Source organism: Corvus hawaiiensis, chromosome Z (genome assembly GCF_020740725.1).
Source record: "Corvus hawaiiensis isolate bCorHaw1 chromosome Z, bCorHaw1.pri.cur, whole genome shotgun sequence".
Classification (NCBI taxonomy): domain Eukaryota; kingdom Metazoa; phylum Chordata; class Aves; order Passeriformes; family Corvidae; genus Corvus; species Corvus hawaiiensis.
In genome coordinates this window covers 7,634,464-7,649,159 of record NC_063255.1, presented here as the reverse complement: position 1 = coordinate 7,649,159, position 14,696 = coordinate 7,634,464, and positions in this window count along the sequence as shown.

Below are 14,696 nucleotides of genomic sequence, written 5' to 3'. Positions count from 1 at the left end.
GAAATAAATAATACAGTGAGGGGTGGGTTTTTTTGGTATATAGTGTTACTGTGAGTGGATATTTGAAGAGTTAGCCTAATAAAAATTGCATATATCAAGGGGATATTAATGCAAGCTATGTGGCTGCAACATTTTTTTTAAGTTTCAGATTATTTGCTCTTTGTTTAGTTGCTGATTCAGTTTAACTTCAGACTTGCATCTGCACTGCCAGTTGTCTGAGTTGAAAATCCACTGTGATTCATTAGTTTACTAAGTTAAAAGTTTTCGGGGATGTTCAGTGATATAAATGATCTGAAGTCTTGGCTGAACTGACTTGGAAAACAGGTGGCATTTTTATGTTTGTAACACTCAAGAATTAACAATTGTCTTAATTTTTGTATGAATATTTTTGACAAGCAGGGTGCATTTATATATATGTAAACACTATCTTTTAAAGAGGTTTATGGCTTATTTCCCTTGAATTAAGTCTGAAGTCTGTATTTCTTACCTATTGGTTTCCTTCTTATAGGTCAGTATGTGTTGCAGTGGGGATCCTGCAACACGCATATATCAAACCAGGAGTCCCGTGGAAAGGAAATATATATGGACAGACAGATTCTTGCTAGCTGTTTCAGAGAGATGTTTATTTCTCCAGCCGCATGGCCGGGGCTCTGCCCAGGAACTGTTCCAGTCACGGGACCAAGGGTCCTTCTGCCCGCGCAGGGAACACAAACCAACCAACGGGAACGAGGCTGAGCAGGGGCAGGGAAGCCCCGTGTCTGTGCCCTCAGGGCCCCTCTCCCTGGGCTACACGGCAGGGGAGGGACCCCAACAAGTATGAAAGAGGGTTTTTGTTTATCCTATCTTTTTCTTCCTAAACAAAAATAACAAAACTTTGAAAGGAAGCAAAGTGTTTATTTTTTTGTTTAATTGAATGAATCAAAAACAGCTTAAACAAATGAAAGCCTGGAAAAGGAAGTTGAGCAACAGTTACAGTTAAGTACAAATCATTCCTCACCTATGCAGCAGAAATGTGCAGTTCTTTCACTCGATCATTTGAGTTTCTGTAGTTAAACCCTGCACTTCTGTTTCAGAGGAATAAAATGCAAGAATGTAGTTTTGGTTCTAAGATTCATCCCCAAATGTTTGGAGATGGCTGTTTTGCACAAGCTGTGTTTGGCGATGCTTCTAGTACATACACAAAGCAGTAAAATACAGAATAATGAAGAGGGGAAAGCAAGTATTTTTAAAGAAAGGACAATCAGTGAGGAAAGGCTCAATTTCCAGCCTGTTGAAACAGTTCTGCAAACAAGATTGACCATAAAATAAGGACCACAGTCATAGGGCTGACTTGCTCTTTACCTTCCTCACGGTGTCTCATGATACATTCAAAACTCACCACTTCCCCTAACAGTTCTTCCCAGCAGTACTCCTGTTTTCCCATATATCATTTAATTATATGACAGAGTGATGAGCTAGGTTTGAGCTGAGTTCCATGACTTATGTTTGCTTAAGTCAAGATACTGTTTTGGTGAATGTCTTTACAGTAATTAGATCAGACTACAATCAAACTGATTCTGTGTGAACGTATTAAGACCTATTCAGAAATTGATCTTGGTTCAGTTGAAGTATTTTAGGAGGTTAGTATTAATGACATGTTCATGTCCAGGAGGAAATTAAGCTGTGATATGTATTCATACAACATTATCAGACAGGTACAGTTTTCCCTAATAAACTGTCATGGCCTTTATGTTACCTTCTCATTTGTGAATTTATTTGTGCAGGGGAAAAGTGGGGCAACTAATTGGTTAAATTTGATGTACCAGAAAATCTTGACGGGAATCTTGGTTTAAATTGTTGCAGAGTTCAGAAAGGTTCAAGTCTACATCTATATTAGCATTTTCCTCTTTTCCTCAGTCATTCTAGAGCTGAAGTTAAACTGGCGATGGGTGGAGCACAAGGAGTTACAGTAAAGGGTGTTGCATCAGGCTGGCGACCGATGCCCAGTGGGGTTCCACAGAGCTCAATCTTAGGCCCTGTGCTCTTCACTGTCTTCATAAACCACTTGGATACAGGACTTGAAGGGATACTAATTTTGATGATGAGACTATGTTGGAAGTAACTGTGGACTTCCTTAAAGGCAGAGAAGCCCCACAGAGACATGGACAAATCAGAGGGATAGGCAGTCACCAATCATACGAAGTTCAGCAAGGGCTAGTGCCAGATTCTGCACCTGGCATGGGGCAGCCCTGGATGTATGGACAGACTGGGGAGTGAGAGGCTGGAGAGCAGTGCCATGGAAAGGGCCCTGGGGGTCCTGGTCAGTGGCAAGTTGAACAGGAGGCAGCAGTGCCCTGGCAGCCAGGAGGGCCAAGCGTGTCCTGGGGGGCATCAGGCACAGCATCGCCAGCCGGGCAAGGGAGGGGATTGTCCCCTCTGCTCTGCACTGGGGCGGCCTCACCTCCAGTGCTGGGGCAGCTTTGGGTGCTGCAGTATAAGACATTAAACGAACAGAGAACATCCAGAGGAGGGCCACGAGGATGTTGAAGGGTGTGGAGGGGAAGCCTTGTGAGGAACAGCTGAGGTCACTTGTTCTGTTCAGCCTGGAGAGGAGGAGACTGAGGGGAAACCTTGCTATGGTATTCAATATCCTCATGAGGGGAAGAGGAGGGGCAGGCACTGGTCTCTGTGGTGACCAGTGACATGACCCAAGGGAATGGCCTGAAGTTATGTCGGGGGAGGTTTAGGTCAGATATTAGGAAAAGGTTCTTCACCCATAGGGTTTTTGGGCACTGGAACAGGCTCCTGAGGGAAGTGGTCCCAGCACCAAGCCTGACAGAGTTCAAGGAACATTTGGACAGTGCTCTCAGGCATACCGTGTGACTCTTGGGGATTCCTGCACAGGGTCAGGAGTTGTACTTGATGATCCTGATGAGTCTCTTCCAGCTCAGCATAGTCTATGAGTTATGATGTAAGGAGCCTGAACTCCCTAATGCTTGCTGCACTGTAACAAGAGCTACAGCATTGACTGTATTTGGAACATGTACATTGACCATTTATGACTGACTGACTACTGAGTGGTGTGGTCTGGGATCCAAATGTACTCTACGGTAATGTGAATGTATATTGTGTGGGATTATGGAAGCACCAAAGGAAATATAATGATTTAAATAAATGTGAAAGAAAGCAATTTGCTCTGTATCGTAATGTTAAATGCCTTTGTTTCATGTGATTCGTGTAAATTTTTTTTGATGCATCACAGTTTTTGTGTTGAGAAGTAATAAGTATCTATTATGCTTGTTGGATATCTGCAAGAAGATCCACTGAGGTATTGGTTCTTGTTAAAGTGCTGAGTGCTATGAAAACTGGAATGAACCCATCAGGGGAATATATCTATGTAGAATCACCAGCAAGGGGAGTGTGAATAATATTTCTATTCAAATTGTAGGGTTTATAGTTAGAAATTAGCAGCATGCTAAAATTATTAGATGTTTGATTCCTATTCCTTTTCTTTTGTGATACTTGCAGAAGAGAGTTACCCCTATGATTTGTGCATGTCCTCTAGATTTTCGCTGTTTCAGGGTCCAGTTGCACAGTATGCTTTATTTATAACTCTCGTAAGACTTGGCTTAGAGAGATCAATAGAAGAATTGTGTGGTGATGAAACATTCAAGACAAGTACCAACAGAACCTGAAAAAAAAAGAAGAATGTGTTGAGAATAAAATTGGTTTGGTTTTAGAAAGCTTTAATCAACTGAGAATGTTTCAGTTGATTAATTTAGTTGATTAATTTCAGTGCCTGCACTGAAAATACCTATATTACTTGGTGAGGCACAGGTATCTTTTTGGTGAATTACAAGGTCTGGTTGGCAGTACCTGATTATTTTGCCAGACCTTCACCATTCCAGCTAGCACCTTCCATGCTGGTTGTCTGCTCCAATCTGAATTCTTCTGGGAAGCTTAAGTGAGAATTGTTCAGCTATTTCTCAAAAGGAGTTAATAAAAAAATTTTTGAAGGGAGTTTTCTTTTTAAATTCTGTAAACAGTTTGGCTGGAAATCTTTCGTTCTTTCATATTTGGAGAAAGGACTTAGTATTTGGCAGACTCATTATCTTTTACAACCTTAGATATGCTTTCTGCACTGCCTGTGAAAATTTGTCCATCTATTTCCAAGTTACACTCAAGTTTCTCTGGGCCCTGCTGTGCTCAATTTTGACAGATATATTTTCTGTAACTCCCCTTCGCTCCAGGCAATCTTGATTCTAACCTTAGTCAGCAGCAGCTAAGGGAGGCTTTGTCCATAATACGTTTTCCCCTTCATTCTGAGGGGGCTGAACCTCTCAGACTAGAAGCTGAGCAAAGAAGCTCTTTAGACCTGGCCATTGGAGAAGAGGAGCAGCAGCCTGGAACACAAGTTTGATGTCACGCCTGGCAGCTACAACAAGGTGGATGTCAGAGATATTTGAAGAGGAACAGGAAGGTAAGAAAATGGTGAGGAGAGAAAGCCCTGTGGCTACAAAAGCCTTTTCCTCCAGTGCCTAGTTATACTTTGGGCTTCCAAAGCATCCAAGGCCTTCTGCTGTTTCTAAATAGCCATCGTGAGCAGGCAGAAAATGGGTCACTTCAGTTCTGCTGGTGGTGAGGAGCAATGTTTTGTTTCCATCATTACTTTGCTCAATGGTCTCATGGGCAGTTGAAAACTTGATTTTGGGGCTGAATGAGATGCCGTAATGCAGGCCCAGTCAGGCAGCACAGTGGCTGTCAGTGTGGCCTCATGTTCCATCATATGCTTTTTTCTTGGGAAGAGGAGATCAATTTATGAAATTGTGTGCATAAAAATCTCTGTATTAAGCAATACTAAGATTAATAATGTAGTAAAAAAATTGAAAATTTAAAAAAAATTAATAATTAAAGTTCCCCATGTAACTAGTATATCAAGACATATCATGAGACATCAAAGAACTTTTTGCCCTGTTTCCCTGCCTGATTAAGTGCACATGATGTAAAGCATTGTCCTAGTCAACTTAAGGTCTTTCAGGAAGTTTGTTGTCTGGATAATCCTTACTATTTTGCAGCATCAGTAATCCTTACTATTTTGCAGTTACCTCTGCCCAGTGAGGAAGACCAGCAAAGTGAAGATCACATACAGGTTGCTGTCAGCCTGCAGAGTGTGTTTAGAGAACTCAACTCTGTCCCTACCTCTACCGAGGTTCCATGCAATATAAGCCATGTGAGATAAACCATTTATATGTTCTCCATTTTGTGTAGGCTTGAGTTTGAACCCAAGACTTACACTGAAAAAATGCTGGGAATTCACAATTTTCACCAAAGCTTATGCACATTCTGCTTTGAATAAAGGAAATGCTTCAAAACGCAAAGTTGTCTGGAAAAAAAAATCAGGTATTCATTTATTTAGGTAGCACAAATTGGAGGACATTTGTAATCCATTAGCTGCAAAAGAGAAACAATAGACGTGGGTCATATTGTTTATATTGTTGCAAATATAAACAACTCCTTGAAATTAGTTTTCAGATACTGATTTATTTTAAAAAATCCCTCCTAAGAAAATTAATGCTTAGCCTTCAGAATGAGGTATGAGTATTGTTTAAGAAATAAGGGATGGGGCCACATGTAGAGTAGTGAGGATTCTCAGTCAGGTACTGTTCCTTCTGTGAATGGAATGATAAAGGACTTCTCAGATGAATCATAGAGTGATCATGTCATTGGAGCACATTTTTGAGGTATATTCACAGGAAAGCTGAATTAGGCACATGGTTTAACTTACTTCTGGCATTTCCTAGGGTTTGAGATGCTGCTTTTGTAGTTCAGTAATTTCTCAGTGTAACACAGTGCAGTATAGTATGATACATAGAAAAGTAAATTGTGTAATATATATAAGTAGTGTAATTTCAGTATACTTCAGACACATGCAGTTGGCAGCAAAGCTCAGGCATGCCCTGAGTTAATTTAAATACAAATTACTTTTAGATACAGAAAAACACTCCATTTCCTAAAGTTAAAAGGCATCTCCTGTACTGACTGACTGATAGACTTGCCACTTGGCAACTCCTTTTAAAACTAAGCACTTAATTTAGTCCCACTTTAAATCAATGGGATTTTTTTTTTCTTGACTCCACTGGGAAGAGTATCAGGCTCAGTGAGTTGAAATTACATCCCTCCATCAACCCAGAAGCATTCAGCCCACAGTATTCCCCTCCTGTGCTCATTTACAACTGAAACTAACATACAGAATTTTGAAGTTGCCTGTCAAAAAGCTCTATCCTGCAATTTTAATAAAAACCACCCCCTGTTTTAGGGAATATTACATTTTCATTTGAAATGAAGAATGGTACTGCTTTTGGTTTTAAAAGACATTTCCAAGGAGCATGAAAACCTTCTGTGAGAAGATAAAATCAGGAATTTTTAATTTCATCTTTTCTCGCTTGAGCCTTTTAATTGGCATTAAGAACTGTCTTTTTATGGAGAAAATAATGCACAGGAGAAATTTTCATAAGTACATAAAAAATTGTAGAGCTAGGTGAGGCAGTACGAAGTTTAATTTGTAAGGAGTTAGGGCAACTGTATTTCTCACAGTTGGTAAGCCCCGTGCTATTTTTTAAGATCGCTTTGGAAAAAAAAGCAAGAGTCAGTTCTTAATTAAAATGAAGGTTGTGAAATAATGTTGCAAGAGTATTCTCCCTTCCGTTTTTAGGCACTAGCCCTCAGGTAAGGGTTGCTGGAGACACTGAGTTCCTTCACTGTCCTTGAGGGGCACTTGGCTGGCTCCCTGTCCTGCAGGAGGCTGCCATACCCATCACCTCCACCCCAACCCTTCCTAAGGTGACTGGGGAAAGAGCCACAAACAGCAGTTCAGTTTCTCAGGCAGCTTCTGGTCTAGTTGAAAACACATGAAAAATGTTGCAAAACGGCACTTGCAAAATGAGAATTGTCAGAGTCCCCCAGTGCCATCCTGGCAGAATGCTGCTACATTCAGTATTTTTCATCTTGCTTTGCTCAGAGAAATGTTTCAGGCAAGAAGACTAGTCCAAGTTTTAAATTAAAGGAATTTAAGACCATGCTGCTGATTTAATTGCTGTGTCAAATCTGTGCCAGTGCTTATCTATCAAGTTTAGATTTCATTTCATATGATTGTAAGAAAAACAGAAAGGATTTTTCAGAACTTAGTAAGTGTTGGGAAAACCTTGTTTGCTTGCATCTTTGTTCAGGATCTATGTAGCAAGCTTATCAGAGGGAAGGTCCCTGCAGTCAGGGTGTGGTACCAGGTCTACATTGTGCCCATGGGTAGCTGCTGTGTAGAAACGGTCTGTACAAGAGATTAATGCAAACCAGACTGAATGTGCTAATGAAGAATTGCAAGTTGGTAAGAAAAGTGTGCCTTCTCAAGCTCAATTACTTTCTCTGGAAAAGTCTTTAATTTCAAACATTTAGTGTATGCATATGGGGAATTATAAGGTAGAATTGGGTTGTGAGCTGTAAAACCTGCCTGCAGAGACACATGGCAGCACAAAGGTGGCACACAGAGGCTTGTCTCCACCGGACCCTGGGGGGAGGAGGTGTCACACAGCAGACCCCTACAGAGAGGAGCCTGCCAGGAGCTGACGGACGAGGGAACAGCGAGTGATCATCCCATCAAAGGAAGTGTGTTGCTGATGTGGCAACACGGGATAGGTCACACCATGTAAGGAAATACTGTGCCTTAGAAGAGTGTATAAAACCACTCGTTGAATAAACGATTCAGATTCCCTGCTGGTCTGAGTCTGAGATTCAATCACTGACAAATGGTGCCCCGTCTGAGGAATTTATTATACACCTATCTGTGCATCTGTCGGTGAGCTCCATGGGACCTGAAGTGTTGCTGCAAGAAGCAGGAACGCTGGCCAGCGATTAATCCCTACAAGTTGTAGGTGAGCCATGGGGGATGTAGGGGATGGAGTATCCCAGCAACAGAATGTCCCAGAGATGTTAAAACAGGTTTTAAAGAAACATGGCAGGAAAGTTGAGTCTACAGATTTGAACAGACTCTTGTTCTGGGCAAAGAACTGTAATTCAACTTCAGATAGGACAAATATATTTGATCCTTGGACATGGGATGCTTTAGACGCGTCGTGGAACTGAACTACATGTGGCGACACAGCGCTGATGGAGCTTTTGTGTCCATGGAGGACAGTGTACAAGGCACTCATGGCTCCTGCGGCACCCAGAGACCAGACAAAGAAAGACGCTTGTGCCACTGCGGCAGCTGTGCCGACCCCTTCTGCGTCTCCAGTGAGCAACCATAAGTCTGTTGGGGCTGTGAGAGAAGAACCAGAGGATGGCTTCTCATCCCCCGACCCGTTTGATCCTGGAGAGAAGCTGACAGTACCGTAAAAAAGCTCGCACCGCCCTGCGCCATGCGGCATCAGCTGGAGCCAGGTCATGGCGAGTGGCTGGAGCCAGGAGGGAGCATGTTCCCTCTCTGTTTGCCTTCTGTGAGAGTGCAGTGGTGGCAACAGACGCGGCAAGGGGAGAGCATGCGGCACTATCAGGGCACGGTGCCAGCGAGCAGCCATGCCAGCAAGCACATGGCAGAGCTGTGCTCTGGTGGCAAGCACGCGGCACTGGGGAGCACATGCCAGCGAGCACGTGGCAGAGCCGGAAAGCAGCGGCAAGCACATGGTGGAACCGGAAAGCAGCAGCGAGCACATGGCAGAGCTGGAAAGCAGTGGCGAGCACATGGCAAAGCCACACGGCAGCTGCGCCTAGCGGTCACCCCCACACCATGGACGGGCAGGATCAGCAGCACTGAGAGCTGGCAGGGCTGCGGCTCCACTCAGCTCATGGCGAAGGCTCTCTGCATAAGACATGAGCCAGCAGGGCCCATGCAAGCCGGAGGGGCCCACACTGTTTACAGCCAAGGCTCCCGTTCCCTGCTGTCTCGGTTTGAAGGACAGGTGTCTGCCAAGGAAGGCAGGAGCCCCCCTTGGAATGGCAGATGCAACCCCCCTTCCCTCCGAGTTATTATAATTTTGAAATCAAGGGGCTTTTAGGCAAACGTGGGAAATAGGAATAACAATTCTTTACTATTATATATCTATATGTGTAGAACCAGTCAAACAAACAGCAATAACTCTGGCAGTAACAGCAAACAATCACAAACCCAGTCCCAGCCTTCTCGGCTGTCGGGCCCTTTCCCCTCGGGTGCAGTTCTGCTCGCAGCCGGCAGGGGCGCTGGCGGCTCCCGGTGAGCAGGGCAGGTGCGATGGTTCCCCCGCGGCTGCAGGGGGCGCTCCGGAGCGAGCTCGGGGAGCACGCGGCACCGGCGGCCTGGGATCCCGGGAAGGGATGGGACAAAGGCTTCACAAACCCCTGGGCAGCTGATCCCGGTGTCCGGCCGGACCCTCGGGAACAGCAGGCTGGAACGGCAGGCTGGAATGGCAGGGAGGAGCAAAAATCCCAGGTGGCAGACGAGGTGTATCCAAGCGGGGAACCCCCCGGAGGTCTGGGCAGGCAGAGCGAGCAGGGCTACAACGCAGTGAAGGCTCCAAGCAACAGCGGGGCAGGGCGGCCACGGCCCAGCTCCGAGTGGGGCGGGGAAGGCGGCTTTGGGATCCCGGGGCTTCTCCAGCAGAAGGAAAAGCACCAGAAGGAGGAAAGCAGCCTCCCTCTCTGTCCGAACACCCAGGTGAAACAAAAGAGTAGCCAGATGCGCCCCATCCTGTAGCCAGCTCTTTTGTTTTTCCTAACTACCCAGCCATTCGTCCTCCTAGCAACACGTATGGGTGAAATTCCTTTAACAGAAAAAAAAAACCAGGAGAGCTCCTAAAACCCCAACACCTGCAGACTCTCGAGAGCTGATACTGTGCTTGAAAAAAGGACTAAGTGGGCCAATAGCCCCTTCACCAGAGGTGGGGAGGCTGCAGCATACAGCATTTGCACCAGCTTGTGCTGGAATGGCTGCAAGCTAGGCATATCGTTCCTGCAGCTAGTCCACAGAACTCTGTTTTCGTTATTCAAAATGTTGCCACAATAAGTGTAATTTTCCAAAGCCTGGATTTATACCCCGCATTGTTCTAATTGTTTTTTGTTAGAGATGCTCCTGTAATGATTATAATTTGTAAGCTATTTTTTTAAGGAAGAATTAGGCTTGTTACCTTTTGAAACCCTTTAAAATCACTTAGAGAGTTAATGTTATTACAATTGTAATGTCCAAAGCCTAGATTTATATATATTCTGTGAAACGATGAAGTATTTAAGCAGTTGATGATATTACCTTGCTTATTTTTACTTGATGTGCACTTGTTGTTGTATTAGATGTATTATTTTACTGTTCATAGTAAGAAAACTGCATGTTATGTTACACATTTTCCTGAATTTAGTAAGCTGAAAAATGTTCATGTTACATATTGTTAGAGAAGAGGGAATGCAGAGATGGGGTGTGCCCTCACAAAAGACTGTAAAGAAGTTTACATGTTCTTAATTTTTCAATCACATTCAGAATGATCACAAGATACTAATAAAGTTTTTAAGCAATTTTACAAGTTATTTTAGGGAAACCTTCTCAGTCACGTCTTGAGGCTCTGGCCAAGCCCTAGCCCTGGCTGATGGGATTATACCATCAGACCCAGGTGTTTCTGCTCTAAAAGTGTAATCAAGTAATTTTGACTTGATAATTTGATTTTAGAAAAGCTAGACCCTCTTTCAAAGTAAACTTGAAAGTCTTGCCTGGGAAAGACTTTCTAAGTCTTCGCTATGAAACAGCACCTTCCAGCAATTGCAGACTCTGAGTGATGGTAAAAGTTTTAGACAACTTTACATTGTTTCTCAAAGTTCTACCTGTTCAATCACTGTCATAATTCTTAATTGTATAAAACAGAAAAGACAGAATTATGGGGAATTGTAAGATAGAATTGGGTTGTGAGCTGTAAAACCTGCCTGCAGAGACACATGGCAGCACAAAGAAGCACATGGTGGCACACACAGAGGCTTGTCTCCACCGGCCCCTGGGGGGAGGAGGTGTCACACAGCAGACCCCTACAGAGAGGAGCCTGCCAGGAGCTGACGGACGAGAGAACAGCGAGTGATCACCCCATAGAAGGACATTGAGAAAGTGTGTTGCTGATGTGGCAGCACGGGATAGGTCACACCATGTAAGGAAATACTGTGCCTTGGAAAGGTGTATAAAACCACTCACTCCTTTGAATAAATGATTCAGATTCCCTGCCGGTCTGAGTCTGAGATTCAATCACGGACAGGACAGTGTGTAGGAGGCAGTGACATTCACACTGGCATGAGTGAGGGCTCAGCATTACTTTGTTCCTTAACAGGACACACTGTAGGTGTGTTTTATAAAAACTTTCATCTGAAGCGGTACAGGAAGGACATAAGCTCTCAAGGGGCTGTGTCTCACAGCCCCAGTGCTCATTCCTTCCAGTGACTACTTCTATATATTCTTTCTCTTCTCCCTCTGGGAAATGTGTATGCAAATTTTTCAGGGAGTCAAGTCACCTGATGCAGAGATCCTCTCCATAAGCCAGGCACCTTAAGCTAGGTTTACAGGATCTGCATTTGTATGGGTCTTAAACTGCTATCTGCTTGGATAGTGAGGAAATTTTGTTCAAATTAAACCTAAAGTAGATTAGCTAAACCACCTTATGTTCATGTGCTCATTCAGGATTCATGCTATTCCCATTTAGCCTTATTTGCTCATGTACTGAATTAAGATAAATCAAATTAAGCTTAATACTGAACAAGAATGGTCAGTGTTTGCATAGGGAGTTAGGCAGCTCGAATACCTAAATTCCCATGTGTAGCTGACACATGAAAACTAGTCTGAAAATTTCTGCACAGAAAAGATGCCAAATAATTTCCTACATATTCATGAATTTATACAAAATCTGAATAACTTTTATCATTCCTAGCATCTTTTCTAAACTGGGAGGCTAACACTGCTCCAGTCCAGATCAGACTCCCAGTATGAGCTGCAAGTGTATATCCACAGGAATCCCAAAACCAGAAAAGGCATGGTGAGGGTTCTCAGTGTTGCTGCAAATACACCACCTCATGTTGGAGGCATGTCATGCCTTCTGCCCTTCACACCAGACCAAGCCATCCTTCTGTTAACAACCCTCTGCTGAACCACACTCCCACGGTCCAGTCACTGTCCCTGCTGCCCAAGGGAGGAAGGAGCATAACAAAGGGAAACAGGCAAAAATGGGTTGATAAAATTAAACTGTGATCAGTAGCAATGGGCAGTGTTATCTACATATTTATGTGTAGGGGTGACTCAACTTTTTCTTATTATTGATGCATCAGGCATGCTCTGTCTGAAACAACTCTGTTTTTGTATAAATTTACTATACATGTATCCTTTCTACATTCAGTCTTTACTCCAGTTGGGCTGGCTGCATTCTTAGAACTTGTATTAAAAATTCATGAAAACTTTTGTCAAGATTTTACCTGTCAGATATTTTTTTGTCTCTTGTGAATAGCTGTCACTGAAATGTTGTTTCAGTGGTTAATTTGAACTCTTTCTGGTTCGTTTTTAATTCCTGCTCAAATGTTTGCAATTTCATAGTCTGACAGTGAACAGAACCTAATCTCTACCAGTGGGACGGGAGATAACATAACTGGGTTTTTCCTCTCTGTCTTAGGGTCCTGATGAACACAAAGCAGAAGTGCATCCCAGAGTGTAGTGAAGCCAATCTATGGGCTGCTGCAATGAGCACACATTGCAAAACAGCAACAAGAATATTTAGGGCTACATTCAAGGAGGCATCTAAATCCCAAATTATATATTTAAAATACCTTCTTCAGCCACCACTCAGTCCTGGAAAGTGCCTAATTCCATAACTACTTACATTTTCAGGTTTATGTTTTTGGAACTGATGCAATGCAGGTGCACTTTGCACTTTGCGGGTTGCTCAGGTCTTCATAAGGTCAAATACCTCATTGCTTAAGGTGCATGTAAAATTCATCAGCACAGATTAACTGGACCTTGCTCTGTCTGAGTTTCTTAGAGTTGTGATGGTATTGCTAGAGGTCACCTGAAGGAAATCAAGGCCTAGATTAAGCATCTGCCCCCTAGGTGCAGTGTCCAGAAATTGAAACTTTAAACTTGGTTTAGTTTCTTCTGATGGATCCTGCAGGCTTTTCTCTGGTAGGAGAGTTCATGGCTGCAGAGGGTTGAGTCCCAAGATTCAACTGAGTGAGACCCAACACCTACCAGCTAAGCTGAGAGCCTCTCTCTAGCAATTCAGAGTGTGAAGTGCATTTGAACTTACACTCAACTGGAAATGCTGGCAATTTTTTTGCTTTAAACTGTCTTTCACACAATCACAGATTTATTATGGTTGGAAGGAACCTCATGAGATCATCCAGTCCAACCCCCCTGCCAAGGCAGCATCACCAAGAGACGCAGCACAAGAACACATCCAGGTGGGTTTCGAATGTCTCCAGAGAGGGAGACTCTGTGACCTCCGTGGGGAGCCTGTTCCAAGGCTCTGCCACCCTCAATGTAAAGAAGTTTTCCCTCATGTTGAGGTGGAACTTCTTGTGTTTTAGTTCATGGCCATTGCTCCTTGTCCTGTCGCTGGGCACCACCAAAAAAGTCTGTCACCATCCACTTGGCACCTGCCTCTGAGATAGTCATACACATCAGCGAGGTCCCCTCTCAGTCTCCTCTAGACTAAACAGACCCATGCCCCTCAGTCTCAGTCTCTTCTCATAAGAGAGATGCTCCAGACCCCTCATCATCTTTGTGACCCTTTGCTGGGCCCTCTCCAGTAGCTCCTTGTCTTTCTTTTGCTGAGGAGGCAGGAACTGAACACTGTACTCCAGATGTGGCCTCTCCAGGGCCAAGTAGGGGCACAGGATCAGCTCCCTTGACCTGCTGGCCACACACATCCTGATGCCAGGATCCCAGCTGGCCCTCCTGGCCACAAGGACACACTGCCAGATCATTATCAACTTGTGACCCACCAGGACTCCCAGGTGGTTTTCAGCAGAGGTGGTCTTTAGTGGGGCAGCCCCAGCCTGTGCTGATACTTGGGGTTATTCCTCTGGTTATTCCTCTCCAGGTGCAGGACCCTAGACTTGCCCTTGCTGAACCTCATTAGGGTTCTGTCCACTCAACTCTCCAGCCTGTCAAGGTCCCACTGAATGGTACTGTATGATAGAACAGCCAATATTTCACATATGAATTGTGGTGGTCCTGCACCATGCTAGGTCAGCCAGTAAGCACTTCTAAAACCAGTAGCAAGGTTTTGAGTGTCACAATTACTAGAAAACGAGGCTGAATTACGGTAAACCACAAACTGCAACACAGTCTTTCTCACGTTCTTCAATATATGTATTTTTAAAGATAATAGAGAGTTAATTCTCAGCATGTTTTGAAGTGGACTCTATGCCTGTGTCAGTGCATGGTGATATGGGTGTCACTGAGTAACAGCAGCAGGTGTCTACTTTCTGGTTGGAAGAAAATAAATTATAACGAGCACACTTGCTCAGCTCTTGTACGTTTATTTATCAACATATATAAGAAAAGCGGCATCCTTCAATAAAAGGAAAATATTCAAATCCTGTTGACAGCTATGATTTGTTGGATATTTATTGCCCACACTGATGTTAGGCAGCAGGCAGCAGGTGCCTAATTTTCCATTACTGACACCACCCTAAAAAAAAAAAGGAAGCCAAACAGACAAAACACAGGAAAAAATGAG